Source organism: Panthera tigris, chromosome D1 (genome assembly GCF_018350195.1).
Source record: "Panthera tigris isolate Pti1 chromosome D1, P.tigris_Pti1_mat1.1, whole genome shotgun sequence".
Lineage (NCBI taxonomy): Eukaryota > Metazoa > Chordata > Mammalia > Carnivora > Felidae > Panthera > Panthera tigris.
The window spans coordinates 66,891,985-66,900,681 of record NC_056669.1 but is presented as its reverse complement, the minus strand read 5'-3'; the positions used below and the strand labels follow the sequence as shown (position 1 = coordinate 66,900,681).

General features: G+C 40.5%; 1 non-coding gene across 1 annotated transcript; it reads right to left on the bottom strand.

Moving 5' to 3' along the window:
* Positions 1-7,884: 7,884 nt before the first annotated feature.
* On the bottom strand, positions 7,885-7,957 carry TRNAR-CCU. The gene has a single exon. It is a non-coding gene; the product is annotated as a tRNA-Arg (tRNA).
* Positions 7,958-8,697: the final 740 nt, after the last annotated feature.

Below are 8,697 nucleotides of genomic sequence, written 5' to 3'. Positions count from 1 at the left end.
GCATCTGACTTCGGCTCAGGTCATGATCTCGCAGTTTGTGGGTTTGAGCCCTGTGTTGGGCTCTCTGCTGTCAGTGTAGAGCCTGCTTTAGATTCTCTGTCTCCCTCTCTCTCTCTGCCCCTCCTCTGCTCACACGCTCTCTCTCTCTCTCTTTCTCAAAAATAAACATTTTTTTTTAAAAGGGACGTTCGTTGATGTACTATTTACTCCAGGGGTAAAAAATTGGAAATGATATAAACGCCCTACAATAGGAAGCTAGTTATATAAAACATGGTAAATGCATATATGGACTGCTGTGCAGCCATGAAGAACAATGAAGTCAATCCACATTTTTTAATACAAATGTATCCATGATGCATTATTTGTAAAAAGCAGGGTAAAATAGCATATAGTGTATTTCTGTTTTCATAAATATATATATTTGCAATACTGAACAAGCTGCTAAGTGTGACTAATGACTATCATTCTATAATAGGCTACAGTTGATTTTCACTTTCTTTTTTTCTGAGTGCCTGATTCTTTTCTTTTCTTTTTTTTTTTTCACAATAAACATACGCTATTACTTTTGTAATCAGAAAAGGTAATGAAGCCGTTTATTCTAAAACTGGAGGGAGATAAGTGAGAAGTAAGAGGTAGAGGCAGAAAGAGTCTGAGAGACAGAGGGACCAAGAGACTCATCAGGCATCCACAGCGGAGGGTGTAAATCATGGCCGAGGAGCCTGGGAAACACCCCAAGTTCTGCCAAGGGGAGTTATGTCTAAAATGATTGTAACCAAGCAATGCCAAAAGCTGATCAACTGTATTAGGCCCCGAGAAAAGACATTTTGTAAAGGTTGTTCAGCATGGAGTGCAGAAAAATAAAAGTCAGGCAGCCAAAATGTGTCACTGTGTCTAGAACTGCTCTATCCAATAGGACAGGCTATCCAATAGCCACATGTAGCTATTGAGTATCTGGAGTGAAGTTAATCCAAACTGAGATGCACTGTAGGTATAATATAAACACTGGACTTCAAAGACTCAGTATGAAAAAAAGAATGTAAACTCTCTCAATAATTTTAACATAGGTTTTGTGTTGAAATAATATTTCAGACATATTGGGTTAAACAAAACAGATTATTGGATTAGCTTCACCTGTTGCTTTTTATTTTTTTAACGTGGCTACTAGAAAACTTAAAAGTCTGTATGTGGCTCACATTTCATTTTCATTGGACTGTGCTAGTCTAATTTATTGTCCAGAGGAAACATTGTCAGCTCTTGTTTATTTCACCCAGACCAATTCATCTAAAATTCATATTTATCAAATGTACAATGTTGGACATCTGACAGAGTGGTTTTCAAAACTTTTTTAAAAGCTGGACTTTTTTTTTTTCTATTTGCCCAATTTGGAGCACCTTCAGTGTATTTAAGCAAATTTATGTAAGGCTACTTCTGTCTCAATTTTAAGCTAAAATACTAATGAGAAGGTGAGACTATTTGGAGAAAGTTAGCTATATTCAGAAAAAGGGAAACTTATTCCCTGTGATTAGGGAAACAACATAGCATTTCACAGCTTTCTGTCACCTCTTTTATTTTTTTCAGTGAAGAGGGAAAAAAAGGCAGGTGGTTCAGTACAGAGAATTCAGAAGTGCAAATCAGGCCCTTCCTCTGGGTAAAATTTAAACAGGTAGTCAGAGCCTATCCATAGATTTAATACCAACATAAATTCCAGATGGATTAAAGAGATACTCTTTAAACTATAAGAAAAACTAGAAGGATATTAAATGTACTATGTAGTTAACCATTGAGACGAGAGGATTTTTTAAAAAGCAAAGAAGGAAAAAAGGAATGTATAGATTAGACCATGTACAAATTTAAAACCTCTGGACATAAAGTATAGAAATAAGAGACAAGAGAAAATATTTAGAACAAATATCACAAACATTAAATAAATGTTTTAAATGTATAGATATTAGACAAATGGGTTAAAAATACTTTGAACCCCAAAAGTAAAAAGGCTGAATCAATAATTCATCCATCAACAAAGAATTATAACCAGTAACTAAGCCCATGAAAAATTATTCACTCTCTCTTGTAAACAAATGAATGAAAATTAAAACAAAAGTAAGTTATCTATTCCACCTATCTGACTGGCAAAGATATTATCATGGTTGTTGTTTTGTTTGGTGTGGTGAGAATGTAGTGAAATGGCTACTCACATTGATCTGATGGTTCTGAAAATTTGTGTAAACCCTTTGAAAAATATTTGCTGTAAGAAGACTGATAAAGTAATTCCACATCTGGGAATCTATTCCAAGGAAGAACAAAAATACTTGTCATAGAGTTGTTTGTAATATTTAAATAAATTTTTTAAAAAAGCTTAGTTTCCAAAAAACAAGGAAAGGCTTAAGTAAAATGAGATATTTGCTCAATAAAATATTATATAGTCAATAAAAATATTTGCTCAGACTATGCACTAACATGGAAAATAGGCTATGATACAATGTTTAGTGAAAAACAGAATTTCAAATTATATACACAGTAGGGCTAGAACTGTAAAAACTGTTCATTTTAATTTTTTTTATTTTTATTTTTAATTTTTAAACGTTTTATTTATTTTTGAGACAGAGAGAGACAGAGCACGAGCAGGGGAGGGGCAGAGAGAGAGGGAGACACAGAATCCGAAGCAGGCTCCAGGCTCCGAGCCGTTAGCACAGACCCCGACGCGGGGCTCGAACTCACGAACCGTGAGATCATGACCTGAGCTGAAGTCGGCCACTTAACCGACTGAGCCACCCAGGCACCCCGAAACTGTTCATTTTTAAAAAGATAGAAGGATCTGTTCATTGTGTTTACCTTCCAGCAGGCAAACCATGAGTTGTATTTTTCTCTGTTCTGTTTTCCTGTATTTATTAATGCCTTATGAATGGGTATTATTAGGCTGAATAGTGTGAGTATTGTAGACTCTCCAAAGATGTCCATGTCCTAATCCCTAGAACCTGCGAATATGTATCTTGCATGATAAAAGGGACTTTGCAGATGTTATTAAAGATCTCAAGACATGGGGAGTATGCTGGATGATCTGGCCCAATGTACCCACAAGGGTCCCTCTAAGCGGAAGGCAGGAGGGTCAGAGGAAGGAGGCAATGTGATGACAGAAGCAGTAGCGGGCACAGAGAGAGATTTGAAGAGTCTGCATTCAAAGATGGAGGAAGCGGCCATGAGTCAGAGACAGCAGGCAGCCTCTAGATCCTGGAAAAGGCAAGGAAACTGATTTTCCCCTAGAGTCTCCAGAAGAAACACAGAGGGGCTAACACCTTGATTTTAGGACTTCTGATCTCCAGAACTGTAAGATAATAAATTTGTGTTGTCTTGAGTTGCAGCAGTTAGTTACAGCAGCAACGGGAAATGAACACAAATATATACTTCTTTTTAATGCTTATTTATTTTTGAGAAAGAGAGACAGACAGAGCGTGAGTAGGGGAGAGGCAGAGAGAGACTGAAACAGAATGGGAAGCAGGCTCTAGGCTCTGAGCTGTCAGCACAGAGCCCGATGCAGGGCTCAAACCCATGACCTGAGCCGAAGTCAGATGTTTAACGAACTGAGCCACCCAGGTGCCCCATACCATTTTTACAGTGGAAACAAACTTCTTTGGCTACGAGAAGCTTTAAAAATAATGTGTGGGTTAATATTTGTAGTGCAGTATGAGTTCATCATTTAGATGTCACAAAATCTAAAAGCAATCAAGCTTAATATGTTTCTGATGAATGTGTCTCCTCTCTTCATTCTCCCTGTCAACACAGAAATGCCTCACTACAGAGCAATAAACAGTGGATTTGGGGTAATTTGCTCAATAACGAAACCTAGTATACAAATATCTGAGAGGCAGACAACCAGCAGCAGGAAAGAGGAGCTTTAAAAAAAAGGATAAAGCCGATGAATCATAAAGAAAACACCCCCTGAGTTGAGCAACTCCAGACTTATGCAAATTCAAGATTGCACAAAATTTTCCAAAAGGCACATACTACAGTTTTAAAGAAATACCAAGTATAAGATAGCCACGGGGCAATGGAAATATAGTGCAACTATTACTATATCATCCTTGCTTTCAGCCCATTCAGTCCAGTCTCTCATCCCATTCTGGGCTCCTGGTCTGATTTCAGCCCTGCTCCTGCTGCTTTGGTCTTAGTGTTTTAATCACCTGGACCCTTCTGGCTCCTGGCCGTCAGCTCTCCCTCCGACATCCCTTCTCTCTGTCACTCCAGATTTACTCTACCCATTTTCTCCATTGGGCACTATTTCTGGTCTTAACTAGCTCACGTCTGAAGACCCAGCCTCCAGTCTTGGGCTCTAGGAGATGAAGGTGTGAGGAGGTAGACAACCTTAGACCAGTGGGCAAAATATCTTTGAAATGAAGGTAGAAGAGAAAGAAGGAAGGAGAGGAGGAGGGAGGGTGGGGAGCATGGGAGGGAGAGAGAAGAAAGAGAAAAGAGAGGGGACAGAATTGTACAACATAAAACAGTCGCTGGTCACCTTAGGGAAAAAATATTCAGAAAGCTGCGAAAACCATTCCATCGTACATGAGATGGTTTGACAAATATTAATTTTAGGTAAATAGCCCCTTAGCTGACTCGGCTTATGGGTGAACTGGTTTTAGTGAGTTGGCCTATTTTCCAAGCATACCCGAGCCCACGCTCATGTGTATACCACATGGAAGGTGTAGCATATCCTGAAAGTGGAGAAAAGTGCCTCTGGCCATCGTAGTGTGGAGACAGTCTGCTCAGATCCCCTAATTATCTGGTTCTGTCTGCACTCATCAGGCAGCCTTCTCATTATAATTTGGCTTCCCATGTAGATTTTCCTACTGGGAGAGAACAGGCTGACCTGTAAGCGGGAGTATTCCGGTCCCACTGGCAGTTACTCTGCATAGAAATTTAATCAATCAGCATTATCTTGGGACTTTGATTTGCATGTCCCTTCTCCAGAGTCTAAAAAATCTTACTGCACTTAAAGTTATGTTAGTGTCTTAGTTAAGGCCTTTTGGGTTGCAATTCAGTGAAACCCACTCTACCTAGCATTAACACAATGTGGGGATTTGTTATAAGCTGGTAGCGATGTGTCCCAGAACTCAAGGACAGAAAGGGCAGTTAGGACTAGGACCAGAGAGCAATCAGGACAGATGCTTCTGCCCTCGCCCTGGGCATACATCTCACACTCCCACGATTGTTCCCCTTCCTTCTCACACTCTGTGGTGGCACGGACGCTCATTTCTATTTCTCTCTTCACACCTGCCTCATTTTCCTCTCTCTGCATATAGATCAGCTATCTCTGCTTCTCAGCCATGCAGCTGAAGTAGGCTACTTCTCACCTGCTTCAGTGCCAGCAGCCAAGAGAGACACACATCTGTGAACCCCAATTCTAAATTCCCACAAGGAGAATATGGTTTGCCCAGTTTGGGTCAGGTATCCACCCTGATCAAATTCACTCTCGTTGTGGATTGGGAGACTGCTGGGAGCGGGAAGCCAGGATCATGCCCAACTCCATGAAATTGAGAACCATTTTCTGAAGGAGAAGGAAGATTAGGGAGGGGGCAGGCATCCCCCAAATTGCCACCGGTCTGCATACTCTGAGAGAGTCAGAAGTGTTTCAGGATTCGGAGTTTTTTATATTCTAGAATATGCTTCTGTACGTCACATACCACATCCCCTGCAGAGTCAAAAGCAGCTTCCTATAATCAAGTACATCAATATTTTTATAATGAAAACATGAATATTCATACAAAATAAGAAATAAGGATTGGGGCGCCTGGGTGGCTCAGTCGATCGAGTGTCCGACTCTTGGTTTCGGCTCAGGTTGTGATCTCATAGCGAGGGATCGAGGCCTGAGCCGGGAACTGTGCTGACAGCGAGGATCCTGTTTGGGATTCTCTCTCACTCCCTCTCTACTCCTCCCCTGCCACCACGTGCACTCTCTCTCTCTCTCTCTCTCGATAAATAAAAATATATTTCTTAAAAAAAAGAAATAAGGATTATAAATAGCCTCTCATGAGTTCAAACCAGGTTTTGCCTCAAAAGGAACTATAAAAATGTTTTTGGTTTTCAGAGCTTCTGGATTTCAAAATTGCAGATGATAGATTTAGATTGCACTACTTTGGGCTTAACAAGCTGAGAAGCAGACTGTGAGGTATCCAGGCACTTCCTCCAAGAGGTTCCCTAGGTCACTACTCCTCCAACCTGGGACCTGTTGGAAATGCTCTTTCTTAGGCCCCATCTCAGATATACAGAATCAGCATTTGCATTTTAAAGAGATGCGCAGGGTCTTAATCTGTTCAGGCTGCTATCACAAAATATTATAGACTAGGCAACTTAAAAACAACAGAAATTTATTTCTCACCATTCCAGAGGCTTGGGAATCCAGGATGAAGGCACCAGCAGATCAGGTGTTTGGTAAGGGCCCGCTTCCTGGCTCCTAGTCTTTTCAGTGTCCTCACTGCCAAAAAGGAGTTAATGGAGTTCTGCGAGGTCTTTTGGATAAGGTCATCACTCTCATTCATGAGGACTCCATCCTCATGGCCTATGCACCTCCCACAGGCCCCACTTCCTAATACCATCATGTTGGAGGTTAGAATTTCAACATATGGATTGGGGGGGTGGTGCTCAACATTCAGTCTATATATAGCACCCAGGTACTTTGTGTGCATAGTGAAGTTTGAGAAGCTTTGCTCTACTTGGCAGTCAGCCTCCCCAAATCCCCAGTCTGCATTTGTGCACGTGAACTGCAACACACATTTGTGTAATCATCCCTTCTTATGTGTGTGTGTGTTTTTCCGACAAGAGCTCCATAGACAAATGTGGATTCATTTTCACAGTTAACAAACCATAACTTTTATAATAACAAAGAGCTCCAAGTCTGTGCCATACCACTCACCACTCTGCTCGACAGATGCACAGTCTCTCTTGCATCACTTAATGAACACTTCTTCCTGAACTCGTATTTAAGCTTGTGCACCTGGGTAGAGGCTTCTTTTTATGAAACTATATCAGAGAATATTTGTATAATCCTTCATGAAAGTGGATCCAATATGCTAGAAAGCAGCTAGAGCTATAATTAAGAAATTATTCAATAAAGAATACAAGCAAGTGAAACACAGAGCAGTAGCCACAGTATTAGTTCTTTTTCCCTCTTGCATAAAGAATAGAATTTTCTAGATGGACATACAATACACAGCCCACACCCAGAATGCTCTTGCAATATGGCAATGGCCTTTTGACTTAACACATTTTACCGTGCACCCTGTTGTTTTGGAATTCATAAGGACAGTAAGAAAGGAGTAAATAGAGTTTTCTCAAACAATAAGACGTATTCATTGAATTCACTTTTAGGTTCTTTGGGAGTAGAAGAAACCTCCAAATTCCAAAGAAAATATAAAAGTTATGAGCACAGAAGAACCTCTCAGGCTATAACTGCTTCCTGACTGCCAGAAACACCAAGAAGAAAATCATTCAAAGAACCAACTTGTGATATTGGGAGCTTTTAGGAAAACTCAATCGTAGTAGAGAACACTCTGAGAATCTGCTAAAAGTAAGTGATCCTTTAGCAAACTACTATCAACAAGGGGTAACTGACTGGGCAACAAAAGCAGAAGTATTCCACAGGATGCTTGTCTACCCCGAGTCTCCCACTGTACAGTGTGTTTTTGCCCACCACATGTCTGTCACGGCTTCCATTAGTTTTTTCAAGGGAGTCTGTGACCCCATAAAGGGTAAGCATTAGTCTTCTGGTAATTCTGAACTATTTATATTCCCCACACCTTTTTTGTGCTTATACCACTTCCTCTGCTGAGCTTGCTGTCTCTCTCTGTCTCTCTCTCTCTCTCTCTCTCTCTCTCTCTTTTAAAGTAATCTCTATACCCAACACGGGGCTCAAACTCACAACCCTGAGATCAGGAGTCACATGCTCTACCAACTGAGCCAGCCAGGTGCCCCGAGATTTCTTTGATAAATTCACATCTCCCATGTGCCAGATGGTGGGAAAACCACACTGCACAAGCTGAGAGGGCTCCCTCCTTTCACTGTTTGGCATCCGGCTTTTGCTCACCCTTCAAGTCTTTGCTCAGGCCTCAGCTCCTCCTGGAAAACTAAGATATGCCCTTCATTTTTGACCTCTTGACACCTACTTCTTATCTCTGCAATTTTATAGTGAAAGTATCTGTTTATGTGTCTTCTTTCCCACTGTAAGCAACACGTGGGCTCAAGCTAACTTTGTGCTCTCTGATGCACAGCTCCTGGTGCACAATATGGGTTCAATAAGCATTTGTTGAACTGAAAAAAGAAAGAAAGAAAGAAAGAAAGAAAGAAAGAAAGAAAGAAAGAAAGAAAGAAAGAAAGTTTAAGATTGATTTTCTTTCCATGAAATGGAAACAAATGGTCCATTCCCTACTGATTTCCTGAGACTACTAGAAAAGACGCCATAGGATAGAGATTATTATGAGACTTTGTTCAGAATCAAAATGAATTTCATAGATAATTTATCCTTCTACTAATCTCTAAGACCTGAGTCAACAGGAAAAATGCTAAGGATGATGGCACTGCTAAATAAATATGAGCAGCTGCAAAATAAGTCTTATTCTTGGGACCTGGTTTTGGAAAAGGACCCAAATTGCATATTTTCACATGATACAGATCAGGAGTGGAGGCTTGGATTCTGCAGAATGTGTCCCT